Raw genomic sequence first — 17,404 nt, forward strand, 5'->3', positions numbered from 1 at the left:
GCATGGAGAAAAATGAATCAAGGTAAGGTGTTGGGAGGGCTTTCCACATGGCTTGGTGGGTAAAGAATCTGCCTAAAATGCAGGAAACACAGGAAACAAGGGTTCAGTCTTCAGGTTTGGAAGATCCCCTGGAGGAGGGCATGGCAACCCACTCCAGTATTCTTGCCTGGAGAATCCCATGGATAGGGGGGTCTGGTGGGCTACTCCATAGGGTCTCAAAGAGTAGGACATGACTGAAGCGATTGAGCACTCACAGCATGCAAGGTGCTGGGAGTATGAAAGAGGAGGGGAATTATTATTATTTTATTGAGGTAGAGTTCATTTATAATGTTTTAGTTTCAGTTGTACAGCCAAGTAATTATTATTTTGTAGAGAATAGTCACGTGATAGATCTCACTGTAAGAATGAGAATTTTGAGCAGAGACTTGAGGCAATGAGAGAGTGAGACCTGTAGATTTTCAGGAAGAGTATTCTGGGTTGGGGCGGGGTGGGGGGCGCAGCAATTTCAAAGGCTCTGCAGTAGAAGTGCAACTAGTATATTCAGGGAATAAGACCAAATTCACAAGCCTAGACTGGTTGAATGAGGGGGCAGGAGATGAGATCAGAGAGAGGGGACAAATGCCTGGTGAGGTGCTGTGGATTACTAGAAGCACTTCAAACTTAATTCAGCAAGCAATTAAGTCATCAGTATTTATTGAGCCCTCTTTGTGTAACCTGATTTTGGATGACCAGTTAGTTGCTTATGTCTTCCCAGTTAAAACATGCTCCCAGAATATTTTTACATCTTTTGTCTAGAAAGTTTATTTCGTCATGCCTCGTTAAACATATGAAAGAGAAAAGAGTAATGGAATGAAGGAATGAAACTCCAGGGCTGCTAGTATTATTACCTAAAATCAACCGATATATTCTACATTCATCTTGATAAGGACTAAAGGTGAAAATAAGTGTGAGGAGGTTGGCATTAGCAGATTGTCACATGTCTAGGGGTCTGTTTCGTGGAAGGTAGTGAAGAGAGGAGACATCCAATAGTGTCTGAATGATTTCTTCAAACCCCCATCCCACTCCACCCTCTGCCCACCAGTGTTTCAAATCCAAGGACAGTCTATAAGTACAGGGTCTGGGCCAACTCTTTCTGGAGTAGCTATCTTTGGAAGATCTGGATCCAAGAATGGTTTAGGGATGGAAGACCTGAAGCTCATGACCAAGAGGGTTGTGTTATTTGGTGCTCACTGAGTTCCTGGGCTCTGTTCTCCTGTGTGGAGAAGGCAATGGCACCCCACTCCAGTTCTCTTGCCTGGAAAATCCCATGGACGGAGGAGCCTGGTAGGCTGCAGTCCATGGGGTCGCTAAGAGTCGGACACGACTGAGCGACTTCACTTTCACTTTTCACTTTCATGCGTTGGAGGAGGAAATGGCAACCCACTCCAGTGTTTTTGCCTGGAGAATCCCAGGGACGGCGGGGCCTGGTGGACTGCTGTCTATGGTGTCGCACAGAGTCGGACACAACTGAAGTGACTTAGCAGAGTTCCTGGGCTCTGTTCTCCTGTGTAGATCTCATTCTGATCCGGAGCTGATAATGAACCCTCAGCCATGCCTGACATCAGATTGAGTGACTTAAAGCTCATAAAGTTAGGCAGGTGAGAGTACAGGCCATTATAAGCTCATTCTTACTCAAGCAAAGACAACTCAGAGTACATGCCTATGTTGCAAGGTCCAAATTGTGACTAAAACAATTAGGTTTTGCTATTTGAAACATAACTTTGGAGTTCCTGGGACCATCCAAAGACTGAGAGAAAAATTCTGCACTCCTTATTTCACCAAATAGAAAGCCTCATAATTCCACAGCATCATTTTGGGACTTGAACGTATTGGACAATGTGTAGCTTTTCTTAAGCTGCCGAAACCCAGATCTCACAGATATTATCCTCCATTGATTAACATAATATTGGTGAAAATTCTGATGAAGTGAAATTTCTGATAAGGATGTGGGAAGGAAACAAAGTGAGAAGGATTGTTCTGGCCCATAGTCACACTCTCATCCTTTGCTGCAACACAATTTTGCTCATTCACTTGTTGAGTGAAACCACTTTTAATTGCAGCATTTTGTTCCACTGGCCAACAAATTTATAGGCATTTACATAGGAATGTACCATGGGATTTATTGCCAATAAATGACTCTGAAAGGCTGGTGTCTAGTGACATATCAGTATCCAGAGTGGTTGGGGGATGTTGAGCCCTTCTTGAAGGCAACAACTTTTGCACAAGTTGCCTCATGGTTATAGCAAATATTGGAGTTTAAAGACAACCATACAAAAATAAAAGAGGGGAAAGGTTGGGCAAACACATGGTTATCCTTGAAATCACCGGCATGGTGGCAGCATAGACTTGTCCTGTCCCACATGGGTAAGAGCTGATTGCAGTCCACTGAGATTCAGCAGTAATTAATTAATCTAAGTAAGTGTGTCCATTAAGATCTACTACCTGTATCTGTGAAGATATTTAGAAGTAAATATGTGTTCCAGGGTTGAATATTTCTTACAAGATTTTCAAGAACTACTTTACCTGAGCTTATCATAAATTCCTTGATAAATTAATTCTTAAGTCCCTGACTCTTGCCCATGGAAATTTGGCTGATGTCCTAAATCCTGACATGGGTCTTATCCCTGATCCTAGGGAATTTTTCTTGCTCTGAATCCCCAGAGTGATTTTGTATATGTCATTTGTACATTTTATCTTAAATGTTCTAAATGGCCTTCTTAAACATACAATTGACTTCTTATGGTGATATAGCCTTTTACTTCTTTATTTCCTTCCCCCATCATTTTCTTCCTTCCTTCCTTTCCCATTAAGTATTCCACTAATATCATGATGGTTCAGATGGTAAAGAATCTGCCTGCAATTCAGGAGACCCGGGTTCAATTCCTGGGTCAGGAAGATCCCTGGAGAAGGGAATAGCAACCCACTCCAGTATTCTTGCCTGGAGAATCCCATAGATGGAGAAGCATGGTGGGCTACAGTCCGTGGGGTTGCAAAGAGTCAGACATGACTGAGTGACCAGCACTTAATATCTGAATACTCACTAAGGATTAAGGATATTAGTAGGATCTGGATACATAGGGGTGAGAATGAGGTTTAAAAGATGAGGTTTCAATTATAATAAAAGGACTCTGGATACAAATATGGTGTCACAGATTTTTCACTATACTCTATTTTTTATAGCAATACACTTAGACTGTAATTTTTTTAATATTTCAGCATTTGTGTATTTGTGAAGTCCTTTTCCTTATCCACAATTATAGGCTTTAGTGATAAAGTTAGTTGTAATTTCTATATGTTTAAAAATTAAACTGCATCAAAGTTACAACTAAATTGACCAGTCTCCCCAAAGACATTGGTATGCAAATGTTGGGAGGGTAGCTACCAGCGTTTTCTTGGTAGCAGGAGTGGGTAGTTTCTAAGGAAAGGCATCATTTATCTTTCTGGAGCAGTCCAGACATTTCAGAGTCACAGGCTACAATCTCATTGTGCAGAGAAAATGGAGAGACAAAGGATAACAAAAATAAGCTTTATTGGAATTCTCATTGAAAAAAATAACAGAAAACCAGTAAAAATTAGTAGAGGCCAATAGTCAGTATTAAAACAGTCAAGCAAAAATAAATATACAGAAAACAGTAGAAGTGAAATAGGTCAATCATTTTTAAAGCAGTTCAAGGGAAAAAAAGCTATTGATCCAACTGAGGGATTTCAGTCACATATGGGAAGGAGGCAACTAAACATTTTTTTTTTTTTTAAGTTGTTTGTTTGTATTTTATTAGGCATTCTATTTTTCACTCTCAAAGGGGCTAGTTTTCCACTGAAGGGAGTGGGGAGAAATGGGAACAGAAGAGAGAAGAGACAGGACAGGGAAAAAGCAATATTCATGAACTTTTTTTTATGCTAAATGCTTTGTTAGGTATGCCTAACACTCACTTAATCCTCACAATGTTCTCCCAAGATGTATTTATTGTCCTCATTTTAAAGATAAAGAGGCTCACATGGCTTAAACAACTTGCCCCAGGTCTCCAAATTAAAGTGGCAAAGAGATTAGAACCCAGTTCTCCAAAGCCCCCCATTTCCTCTGACACCCAGACTTTCTCAACTACACTACACTCGTAAAGCTGAAACAACTCTCAATGGCTCCATGGATCTGAGAAGGTGTAGATCGAGCCCACCCAATGTCTACCTTTTTAGGAGCTTGGGAGTAGAGCAATCTGGACCACATTTCCAAGAGGGCAAGTCTGATTGGACTGTTTCTTCTTTGTTTCAGAAGAGAGGCCACAAGAGGAGGAAGGAGGCTTAGGAAAACTAAATGCAGCCTCAGGATGGGCAGGCTACCAATAGTTTCTAGAGAAGTTTCATTAAGAGACAATGGAGAAAAATGTGTGATAAACAGAAAGGTGCAAACCCAAATGAGCATGTAAATCAATGATTACAGAGATGAATCAACTCTTGTAACCTAGATTCCTTAGCTCTCAAAATCCCAGGATAAAGAAGCTCAAAGAAACACCATGAATGTAGCAAAGTTATACGCCCAATCATTTCTCCAGCATGTTCATAGCTCCATAGGCTAACGTTTTCTATACTGATGGCCCCTTCTTAGTTGATGATTTTTCACAATGTATTTCATGGCTTCCATCCCTACATGAGACTTTATTACTATCACATAGGAATAAAAAGCCATAAAGCACTAGAGTGAATTTATCTTGGTCGGATGCAAAACTTATTTTCTTCACATGACTTCACAACCATTGCAAAGCTAACCAATCATTTCATGCTACATTAAGGAACATTTTAAACTACACATAAGTGACAGGAAGCACACTTAAACAGTGACATCACAAATTAACAAGATTTTATCCTTCAGCCACATGCTTAGCTACAAGGACCAGGAAACAAGACCAGAAGACACTCAGCAACACTCAACCACTGAATGCACCAAAAACAAAGGACATTGGGGACAATTCCTGGAGAAAAGCTCATCACTTGGACATTGAACTTGGAAACACATGAGGAAAGACAGAAGACAGACAAATCACTGATACAAACTGAAACCAGGGTGGGTTATTTCAAGCCTCTGGCCTCAACGTTTTCCCTAGGAAGCATTCTTTCATGCTCACTGCCAGCTTTTAGGCTTTTCAGGTTGGAGCAGGTGGGGAGGGGGACCTTAACACCTGCTTGCACTAAGTCAGCGTTAAGCCTTCTACACCTAAATAACAAAAAAGAAGGAAAGAAGGAAGGAAAAAACCTACAGCATGCTAAGCAACCACAACTGCTAACTGCTCATCTACACACCTTCACGAAGGCTGACACTACCCGCCTCCCCCTTCCACAGAAGCATATGTCTAATTATGCCAGAAGAGTACTGTGCGCTAATCCCATGTGGTAAGTAACTCTGTCCAGAGCCTGAGAACATTCTTTATGTTGCATTAAAGTGACCTTCCTCTTGGCATTATTAATACACTTAAAAGTGGTCACACTGAAACCCAGTTCTCTGGGACCACTGAAAACTCAATGCCTTCAGTTCCCATGGGTTTTCTGGCCTTTGAAAAATAAACCTGGAGTGCCTGTTTACCAGTTCCTGAAACAGCATCCCAGTCTATTAAGCCCTGCCCTCTGCTTTGTGGAAAATATTGTATTATTCAAATTCAAATAAAAGGAACAAGCACTTGAGTTTCTCATTAGGAGCAAGAGCTAGGCAAACTCCACCAAAAGGTTAGGAGAATGAGATCTTGCTTTATGTGACTCATAGGAAGGAGACTGGAAATAGTTAAGTGAAAGGAAGTGCAGACATAAATTCAATTATCATGCATGAAACATGCAAATGATTTAAGCACTGCATCTGAAACTCTAGTTTATATTCATTAATCTCAGGTTGCACTTTTGAAGGAGAAAGACATGCTAATTGGGTCCAGATTAATGCACTCCCAAACCTCTCCAATTTGTTTTTAGGTGAGGGTTAAATGAGATGGATTAAAATAAACACAGCTGCTCCTCTGCCTCCACTTCCCACCCCCCACTACACCTCGACCTCCACCCCCAGCTGCCTCACCTCCCCAGCCTCACTCCAAACCCAGCTGCCTGACCTCCACACTCCTCTTTAGGAATTCAAAAACCCGAACATTTTCCTTCTGAGGATTCACTGGAAGAACAGGCTTGTCTCTTAGTCTTTTCCATACTACCCCTTTTCCCACAAGCCACTAAATTCCAGAAAGAGAATCAATCACATATTTAGTCCTGTGGGTGCCTAACCAAAGCAGCAAGGGTGTGCCCAGATGGGCAAGCAGCCTAGCATGTCCATGGACAGCAGTTCTTTACATGTTCGGGTCTTAGTCCTTGGACCAGGGAGTACTGAATGGAGGTTTCAAAAGCCTCCTGGCACCTGTGTGTTTGAGGCCAGAGTTGCAGCAGGCTGGCCTGGGTGATCCTGTGACTCATTATTTATGTGGGGAACTAGAGAAACGAGAGCATACTTGGGCTTTAGGGTTGCTACTCCTCCTCTGTGACTCCCTTGGCCAGCAGACACTGGCCTAAAGCAGGAGACACTGGAAGCTTCTTTGGAAAAGATCCCAAATTTTCCCTCTCCCTCCTCCCCAGCAAGATTGTCCTTTGAAGCAGAAAGTTATTTATTTCAGATATGAGTTTGGGACATCAAGAAATAACATGTTTTAGGGAGAATGTTATCTTGTGAATAATGGCAGTTTTGAAAATAGTAAAACAAATTTTTTTGGACCTGATCTTTAGAAAACCAGAACAAAGGACAAAGAACTATGGGCTGCTGCTGGGAACAGAGACAAGCACAAAGGTGGACGGAAGGTTCCTCCCTGAAAGAGCAGCCCATCAAGGAGTTAAACCAGGCACCAAAAAAAAAAAAAAAAAAAAAGGAGAGAGACCTTCAAACTAATTTCACACTGAAAGTGATGTTTAATTTGAATCAAGCTCTTCCCAAAGGGAAAAGGTTAGTCTCATCACTGGGCTCATAGCCTCCTCCCCGCTTCTCCTTCTGTATGAATTGAATATTCAGATTGACCATTCATCATGATGTGACACGTTCTTTTTTCTTGGTCCAAAAATCAAATAAAAGCCTCAGACCACATCTGAGAACCCATTGGCTGGCCAATCCTCCCCACCTACGTGCGCAACAGAGAGAAGACGAGTACAAGGGCACATATACACACGGAGACAGATTACCGGACATGCACTCACACAGATACACACAGCTATTAACAGTTGTGGGCTTAGCAGCCCCAGTGGACTGCTGCATATTTGCAAATGTAAAATTAGTTACAGTAAATAACAACAAGGACCAGACTGATAGCAAATCTGTCAACAGCCTGACAAATGCTCTGAGCGCTCTTGAGTTGGGAAGGACACTTAGGATAGTCATCGCTCCTAAAAGAGAAAAGGATTATACGCTACCCAAACCCTAAGTACAAGCTAAAGATATTCACCTCATGAAACCATTCCTCAACTAGCCCCTTGGCACTTGCTGGAATTATTCGCAGCACGAACTCCACTTTCTCATTTTCTGCTGACTCCATGTGGGTAATTCCTTCCTCATGATTAAAAGTGAGCTTGGCAGATCCTTCAAAGCGTGGTTTGAGGTGTGGTGGGGCTCCGAGTGCCTCCTTTGTCTAAGGCAGGTTGCTAATAATGCATCAGTGCCTGGACAGGCAGGCCAGGGGAATATTCAGGCACCTAAAATAATTTTTAAAGGTAAACTTTAGAGCTATCTTTATATAAACATGTTTTTATAATAAAACATGCAGCTGCCAGATGAAATAAACTGTTTACCTTAGAAAAGAATAGGTAGGCTTTTCTCTTCCCAATAATCACTCCGGCCTTTCTGAATGTCATCCTGAAGCGATCCTGCCTCCTTCGACTTATCCAACATCTGAGGCTGCGAGATAACCCTGGTAGCACTGGCCTCCTTCTCTGGCCCTTCATTATTAACCTCCTGGTGGGTGAGATAGAATACAGTGAATGTAATAATCGTACTTCACACAACAGGCTCGCTCTCTCTTTTAAATGGAAAATCCCCTTATTACAAAACAAGGGGTGTTCTTTTTCTTCTACCTTTAAGTAGGACTGCCACATTCATTGCTTTTTACAAAAACGCAGCTGCTTTTTAAGCTACAGATAAATAGAATCTGCTAGGCGGTAATTCGACGCAGTCTGAATGCATTATTTTCTAAGACGCTTTGGCGAGGGGCTTTTTATTATAAACTGGAATGAACAAGGCAAGTCCCTTTCTCTTCTAATTATGAATGTGTTTTGTTCCCTACTATTAACCTACAATGTCAGATTGATCTTCTTCCTTCTCTGCCACCAGTTTGATAAATCAACTTTTTTTTTTTTTTTTTCTGGAAAATTAGAGGGCTGATGATTAAGTCTTCATGGACTCCAATGACAAAAATAAAAATAGCACAAGAGAGAAATGAATGCAAATGCTGTGACCATAAATAAAGACAATGAAGTGGCCCTCTGATGTCCAAGGTAACGAGTCCTGTTTGGGCACTGAGAGTTAAGATGAGAGGGATTTACTTGTCAATTTCATTTTCATTAACTTAATTTTAGTAAAATTAAGGCTTTCTAGGCATTTTCATAAAGTTGACCTTATATTTATTCACCTAAAAACAGAGAAGGTAGAATAAAGACTGAATAAAACAGTAATATTTCTATACAGAGTGCCCAGACCTCTGGTGTTTGTTGTGTCCTTGCTCATAAAGTATAATTGTCAGTAATTTTACCAGTTCTCCCTTCACTTCTGGAAGCAAGGCAAAGAGGAATTAAAACAGAAAAGGAAACACTGTGATAAAGGGTATTCAATTTGAATTTCTGCTGGCCTCACTCTAAATCCAAAGATAAACACAGAAAAATAGATAGCTCCTAATAATATCAAAAGACGATCTAGAAACTCTATTCGCCTAGGTATTGGTTTAATTTTGATCCCAATGTTGATATTTCTGACTATAATATTACAGTAGGCCATGGTGGTTATGCTCTATGTCTATATGGATATATTGCCTCGCCAAGGAAAGGAAATCCCACAGGGCATCAGTGGGGTTCCAATTAAGTAATAATAAGGATTGCTGAATCTCAACAATAAGGGGAGATTGCCTCTGTATCACAGAAGGACAGATAGGGGCCCACCATTCAGTCTACAGATTTAAAGCCGATGCTGCCTTTTCCCTCCCTTCAGCAGTGATGGAAGGATGAACTGCGTGCAGCGGATCATTTCAGAACAATCTATTCTTGTTTGTTTATATTATTTTGAGTTTGTTTGCAATAAAGGTGATAGTGGGACTCGGAGGGTCCTTGTGCAAAACAGAAAGGGTTTCATGAAAGAACTCTGAACTGGGATCACATGCATATTCCAGAGACCTCAGAGGGAGAAAGGGATCTTGAAATTATATTTCTGTCTAAGGCTTTACTGCCTTTCCTGCGTAGTTCTGTTTGAAATTTTTTCAAGAGGGTTATTTATCTCAAGTGAGATGCAGATCAAAATTTCAGAACACCCACTCTAGGAAGAAATAGATTTGCTGTGAATAGTAGTGACAGAGCTTTGAGATTCCACCACTGGGCTTAGATTTGAATTAGTTTTCTGTCTGATATGTCGAGGACACAGGCGGCCCCGTCAGGTCGCTGGCCTTGGCATCAGAGAGCAGACAGAGCTGAGGCAACACAAACCCAGTTTGCCCAGAATAAATAGCCAAGCCCCTTCACCAGGAGACAAAAGGAAGTATATCAGGCATCCCTTAAGAGTGAAATCTAATCCTTATGCATCAATATCTTCATTGAGCTAAGACCACAATAACAAGCCTGTTTGGTAATCAAGAATGCATATTTTTATAATATGGAAATGGGAAGCAGACAGAAGAATAAAAAGGATCCTAGTTGTATATGTGAAGGAATTTAGTTTTCTAGATATCCTGGTTTAGAAACATTGTATTTGCGGAAGTAGGTTTTACCAGATTACTCACAAAAATACTTTTCAACTTCTGTGTTCTGCATCCATTCTTTCATCCTGGTTAATCATTAATCAGATGAAAGACAGATTAGACAGGGCTGAATGTGAGCTTTTGAAGACAGCATAGAATCATCATATTCTGTAGTATTATTTAAGGTGATAAACATTACTTTATGTGGCAATAATATAAGCCACTGGCCAGAATGCTCGGTCTTTATTAAACTTCCAAAATAATGCTATATGTAGCTCTACTGAAAACAATTCTATGAGGATGCAAGGAAGAATGGTGTCTTGCTGAAGACACAGTGGGAGAGAGTGCTTTACTATTTTGGCCTCATTTCATTCTTTCTTTGAGAAAAGAATAGGAGAAGGAAAAGCAAAGAAGAAGCAAGGAGGTAGTGGAGGAGAAGAAAAAAGAGAGAAAATGTCAAAAACTCGCTGAGTTCAGTAAATGAATTACTGCTTTACATTCCATATAAAAATAATTCTCTTCATACATTACCCCTGCCACTTATAAGCAAACTCAGTTTTAAGTGTTTTAAATTTTACTTTCAGCCCCTGTAAATTGAAGATGGTTATACCTGTCTTATGGGGCTCCTTATGAAGATTGCAGGAGGCTACATGAGTTACTTATGGTAACTGGTAACTGATGGTAACATCTACCTGGTAGATGGCAGTCAATAAGGAGCAATTATTACTATTCATGGCACTGTTAACTAGACTACTCATTCCTCTTGTGCCTCGTCACCTGGAGGCTCCTGACAAGTTCCCATACCATTCCCCAATCTCTAAGAACCCCACCAAAGCAAAATAACTCATTATAAATGAAACCCGGCACCACCTCACTCCTTTCTTCCGGCAGATTCAGATCAGTTTACACTTTCAGTGGAAGTGCTGAACACTGGTTTTGGAGTTTTTGCCTTCTGACCCCAAATTCAAATTATTGTGCATTCCACACACATAACTGCACACACTGAATTTCAAATGACAAAATAGCAACTTCAAGAAAACACCATATCCTTAAACATACTTTGTAAATTACCTTTTAACTTTCATCAACATCATTATTTCCATTTTCTAAAATGGTAAAGTTAAGCTATATATGAAGATGAACTTTTTCTTTCAAGAAAAATACATGCATCACTATGAATTTAAAAAAATGTCTACTCTTTATCCTCTTCCCTCTAAATCTATTTTCTGAATAGGATTATTTGAAATTATCTCATTTTTACAAAGCCAAATATCTTGTGATGATCAAACTTGACAATTACTGTACAAATACACACTCTTGGAAGAACAACTTCAAAAAGGTGTCCTCCTCCTGGTGGCTGTTTGCCCGTGACAAGAGAGGCAGCAGAAAGAGAGTTCAAGCTCCACTGACCACAGGAGCTTTCAGCCAAGATTCTAATCACTGCTGAAGAAGGCAGTACAAAGGCGATGGATGGGAGCAACAAAATGTGTCGAATTTGGTGTTTCCTACAAATGAGAAAACATTGACATCTCCCCCACATCACATTCAGCACAGAGATGCTCTAAATATGAAAAGTAAGACAAGCTTCTTAACTCCCTGTCAAGGCTTCCTGACATCCAACACTTTGGTGAGGTCATGAAACGTGTCCCCAGCTTCTGTTTTCTGTTCTCCTTCAGGGAACACAGTGAAAAATGGGACTGCCCAGCTGCCTTTTAGCAAGTCACACTTGGATGACTCCCATCCTTACTCAGGGAGTGTGTTCATAGCATTTGGACTCACAGAAGAAAAACCAAAGTCAAGTCAACACAAAAGAAATTCACGTATTTTTGCTTCTTTAATATTCTATAGAGTGCCTGTGGTATAGTTAAGATGGAAAGTTTTACATAATGAAGATTACTGAGGTAAAAACTGAGATGTAAGATGGAGATGAAATCTACAAGCTAATTAAATTCAATAAGGGTTACTGAAGAGACATTATGCCCACTAAGCTCCCCCATGCTCATACTTTGTTTTTGAAAGGGAAATAAATGGAGAGTTGGCATGGTTGTAGATTCCACATGGTGATCTTTTTGCAAAACCTAAGGAGGGGAAAAAAAGATGAAATGCATGGATTTCTATGCTGAATGGAAGCCAGAGCCGAGATGCAAAGAATGGATAAGTTAGAGATTCGGGGGAACTAAATTTGAAGTCAGCCAGTAAAACGGATTGAACCTTATTACCTCTAGTCACTGAGAAATTCCCGAGACAGTTGGATGCAATTTGAAAAGGTCAGAAAAATATTTCCTGCACAGCATTACTGCTTCATGGTTTAAGGGTGTACATTTGTGAGATGTCAGCTCTAATCATTTTTATTGACTTTGCTTTCCAGAGACAGACAGACAGTCTGGGAGGCAAGACTAGTAGATAAGAGAAAGGCAATCTTGTAAATGAAAATCTCTCTTACTTTGTTCTCTTACTTGTGACTGTGAACAATCCGAAATCTTGCCCGTTCAAGGGGAAATTACACCAACTACACTGAAGAATGACGAATGGAAAGGAAATCGAGGACAGTATAGCTCTAGAAATGCTGTATTATTAGTAATTGCTATTTATTTAGCCTCTATTACATGCTAAGCATTGTGAAAGGTAGATGATACTGCGCTTTAATCCAAGTGTGAATATTTAAAATGAAACACCTTAAAATACACCAGAGTTAATTAACTGTAAGCATTTACTTTGAGGGCTGGCTTCATGAAACAGAGAAAGCACAGGATGAAAATTAAATAAAAAATTAAATCCCAAGGATGACAATTAAAACATATACTCAAGATATTATTTTAATAAAGTCTCTATTGTGACTAAAGTTGTTCTACAGACAACGAAAAAATATTTTTCTTTTTACTTTAAATGTGACTTACATTTGATAAAAACTTTGTAAGCAAATGCATTTGTGGATTTTGGGTTTTTTTTGCGGGGGGGGGGGCACTGCAATTAGAAGTCACTGCTGACTTTTCAAACCAGAATGGCATGATCTATTCTAACCTTATTTTGGAGAAGGAAATGGCAACCCACTCCAGTATTCTTGCCTGGAGAATCCCGTGGACGGAGGAACCTGGTGGGCTACAGTCCACGGGGTCGCAAAGAGTCGGACACAACCGAGCGACTTCACTCACTCATTCTGACCCTGCAACGGTTTAATTAACATCTGACTTCTCTGTATGGGAACAGAGGCAAGCACAAACCTATTTCCTCTTCTCCCATTTTGCGAGCAAGTGAGATGTCCAATGACCTTGAGACCTGACTGCATGCTTTCATAAGATGATCTGGCTCCATGAATATGACCTGGCAGCTCACTACTGAGGGAGCTTTTCGAGCAGCAAGATGACTTTTCCTCTAGAAGACTTTTATTCTAAGCAATCCCACACCTCATGAAATTCAGGAATTTCAAGCTGTACCCAGTAATCAACAAGACCACTCATACTAGCAACACTAGAAGTTTTCATAATCTCAGGTACGGAAAAGATAAGTGAAAAAGACAGCTCATTAGCTGGATAGCTGAATTCTTGGCAGTGAGTGTAAAAATATTGAGCAAGTGACTTTTTTTCTATATTACTGAATATTTGGCATTGGTTAATACAAGCAATAACATTTAATAGGCTTAAAACAATTTTTCAACTTGTCCAAAATCTTAGATTTGACCGTGAAAAAAGTTTTGCCAAAAGCTTTCGATGGTATAAAGACTTCCAGTGAATCACTGGCATTCCAGAGGATTCCAGTGAATCATTTAAAGCTTAAGCCTGTCCACATCTTCATTTCACAGGAAATGTATTATTAGTGACAAAAGTACCCAGTGTGTGCATCTTTGAATTTCAGCTAAGTTCTCCATAAGGAAAAAATAAATGAATCTTTCACATTGCTATTAATACCAATAATGATTATAATGATCATAAAAATCCTAAAAGTATCATTTACAAGTAAGAATAGTGATAAAAATAGAAGTAACAATCATTGAGGATGTCTGATCTGCAGGCACCATGAAAATATATCATCTCATTTAATCCTCACATTCCACTTAAAACAATAAGTGTGGCTTTTTTTCCTCCCATATTATCCATGTGGGTTTCCCAGGTGGAACAGTGGTGAAGTATTCATCTATCAATGCAGGAGACACAAGAGATGTGGGTTCAGTCCCTGGGTCAGGAGATTCCCTGGAGAAGGGAATGGCTATGTACCCCAGTATTCTTGCCTAGAAAATTTCGTGGACAGAGGCGCCTGGGGAGCTCTAGTCTATGGGGTGGCAAAGAGTTGGACATGACTGAATGACTAACACACACACAAACACACATGCATGCACTGTGCCAGGATGTATCTTACTTTTATATTATCCATGGGGAAAATGAGGCCAAGAAACTCATCCAGGTCAGATGACTCTAAGGTATTGATATGGGATACAAATCCAGTTTCTCTGATTCTAGTCCCTATCATTTCAAAATCATGTTAACCCAGTTGTGCTACTCTTCTCAGATCATACAGCATTTCTGGAGCATGTGGAGCTGATCTCACTGCTCAGATAGACGGAGTCAAGCCCACCAAATATTTGCTTCAAGTCCACCAACCACAGCCACCTTCTAGAGCTGTGTGCATGCATGCTCAGTCACTTCAGTCACGTCTGACTCTGTGCGACCCTATGGACTGTAGCCCACCAGGCTTCTCTGTCCATGGAATTCTCCAGGCAAGAATACTGGAGTGGGTCGCCAGGCCCTCTTCCAGGGGATCTTCCCAACCCAGCATCTCTTATGCTCCTTCATTGGCAGGCTGATTCTTTACCACTAGTGACACCTGAGAAGCCCCTCTAGAGCTGCTACAGGCTAACAGTTGTTGATAGATCTCCTTTCTGTCCTCATGGAATTTAGTTCTCATAGGGAATAATACACTCATAGCAGCCTCCTTAATCAAATTGCATGGTTCACCTATACCTCATAAATTTGGAGCCTAATTGTACACAAATTGCTTTTCTATTTGAACTACCTTGAATTATGTTCAGAGAAGAGCAAGAAGAGAAAGTTTTTTTCTCAGCTGGGGCTGCATTAAGATCGAATACGTTAGCTCAAGGGATCCTTCTCTAAACACAACTTTAAAAGGGAAAATGTGTAGCTATTTTGTTATTGTCACTGACAGATAAATGGAATGAAAGGAAAATAATGATAGGTCACCAGGGTTTAGCACATAAACTACTGCGGGTCTTTTATTTCAACTGAATGTACCAAACACAGCCAGGTTTCAACAAAATGTTATTTTACCTTTAACTGACAATCATTTATTCTAACCAATTTACCAAACATATCCCTAGCAATGATTCTTCCTGTTTGGAAAGAGGTGATGACAGTTATGTGTTGAAATGCTGGTTGGCAGTTCCAGAACCGATCGTCCAAGTATCTGTCTTCATCTGCCTTTTGGAGGCTACCTCTGAGCCCTTCCTCTCTGGGGGAGAGTCTAGCTTACTTGCCAGGCCCCCTTCCAGAGGGAGACCTTTCTTCTAAGCCCGAAAGTGAACTTTCCTACTGACAAAGCTGTCTTAGAGTTCAAGAGGTATTAGAATGAATCAAGAGGAGAAAGAGCAGCAGCTGGGCTGTACTTCTTGCAGGATGAAGACACTATTGAGGTCTAAAAGTGAAAGCATTTAAAAAAGAGAAATGAAATGGGGTGCATCTATCAAAGGTGGAGAGAGGAATAGGTGCAAAAGAGACAGCCCACAAAATGAGCTGAAATCTGGACTGTGACTCCCCCAGCGCTTCTGAATCCTTTCTTTACTTATACACAGAGCAAGGTGGAGAACAATGCAGAGGAGTGGGAAATGGGGACCTTTTCTTTGCATCCCTGAAGTGCTTGGGAACAAAACAAGTCCATTTCCTAAACAAAGAAAAAAATGTGAAGTTGTAATATAAAAAACTTTAAAAATAAAGTTTTTAGTATCTCATATTGAGGAATCAGTTTTTAAGACTTGGCTATCTTCAAAAGAAGATGCCTGCAAAAAGGTTTTTAAAGACAGGTTAATTGACTGACTTCTAGGGTTTTTTTTCCTCCAAAATTGTAACCTACTTTCTAAATTTAAACTTCATTAAAAGAAATCTCTGCAACAACAACAACAAAAAAACCTGGAAGAAAACATCAAGCTAGCTCATTATATGAAATCCTTTCTCACCTTATTCTCCCTGTAAGCACAAACTCAGTTTCAGGCATTAATATCATTACAATTAAATTTCTAGAAATGACACTAAGGAATGCTGACATACAATTAAAATACGATACTCATAGTAATGGAAGCAGTTAGCACACCTCAGCCGTGGTGGAGAATGAAAACAGCCTTTCCTTTCTCCTCTCTGGATCAAATGGTACTTTAGTGATTTCTGAAAGCCTGTTACTAGATTTTTATTTTAATTATTCTTCCCACATTTCAATGTCACAGTGTTAAATGTTTTGTGTACCTGGCTGTTCTCAAGAGGATTTGTCAGCCTGATAACTTAAATGTTATCCCAGTCCATTGCCTTTGAATTATAGAAGTCTCTAGAGCATATTCTTTCCTACCCTGGGAGATAGTATGGCTTAAATTTTTCTAAATAATTTTCAAAATCAAATTTGAAAGTTTTCATGAGAGATGATCCTCCCTGGTGGGTGATATGAAGCACAACCTAAGGGGAAAACATGAAAATAATTAGCATAAAACATATTAGCATATAGATGCCTTTGAAATAACAAACAGCACAAAACCAAAATGCTTATCCCCAAAAGAAAGTTACAAAAAAGGATGAAATTATTGTACACTTCTCGCATGACAACCCCAGCCTGAAAGCTGAACAGGATATTCCCATTCTGTGAAGGATGAAATGACCAGGGCAATAGAGAAATAAGCCCCAAACCAACGCTCCTTGGCTCATTATCACAGCCTCAGTATTCTCTATTTGCTCTTCACCCCAGGCCCCTCATTCTCTTTTAAACAGAAAAAATTAACAGGAAAACATATATCTTTCATTTACTTCCTCTAAGAGCCATCACCAAGTAGACAGAGCTAATACTCTCTTTTTCCTATTTTTTCCCTCCTTTAGCTAATGTTATCTCTTCCCCAAGATTGCATAAGAAATGCCAGGCCTGTTCATTTCAATTACCAGGAGGACTCAGGGGCCAGCAGGACAGGGCTTTGTATTTGTTAACAGTGGACCATGAACACCACTGATTCTTTTTATACTTTGAATTGGTACAGCCTCTCAAGGTAGTAAGAAAGCATGCTGTGTTGTGAGAGAAAGAATATGGTCTTTAGAGTCAATCCTCATTTAAAAATCTGATCTGGGTAACCTTGGAAAGGCATATTAAACACATTTTTTCAGTTTTCTCATTATAAAATAGTGATAGTGTGGTCTACTTTTCTGGATTGTTGTGTGTCAATCAGAGGT

At 40.0% G+C, this 17,404-nt stretch overlaps 1 long non-coding RNA gene across 7 annotated transcripts in view; it reads right to left on the reverse strand.

Moving 5' to 3' along the window:
- The window catches only part of LOC113892773, a 173,539-nt gene that overhangs the window by 62,451 nt on the left and 93,684 nt on the right, over positions 1 to 17,404 (reverse strand). For 6 of the 7 annotated variants that reach the window (XR_003511128.1, XR_003511127.1, XR_003511131.1 and 3 more), the window contains 2 exons: positions 7,831 to 7,993; positions 3,550 to 7,734 (listed from right to left, as the gene is read on the reverse strand). The exons of the other annotated variant lie outside the window; for it this stretch is intronic. This is a non-coding gene — a long non-coding RNA (uncharacterized LOC113892773). Of the gene's footprint in view, positions 1 to 3,549; positions 7,735 to 7,830; positions 7,994 to 17,404 lie in introns of those variants that run through there. 7 annotated transcript variants of the gene reach the window in all.

The sequence above is a fragment of the Bos indicus x Bos taurus genome, chromosome 5, assembly GCF_003369695.1.
Source record: "Bos indicus x Bos taurus breed Angus x Brahman F1 hybrid chromosome 5, Bos_hybrid_MaternalHap_v2.0, whole genome shotgun sequence".
Taxonomy (NCBI): Eukaryota; Metazoa; Chordata; class Mammalia; order Artiodactyla; family Bovidae; genus Bos; species Bos indicus x Bos taurus.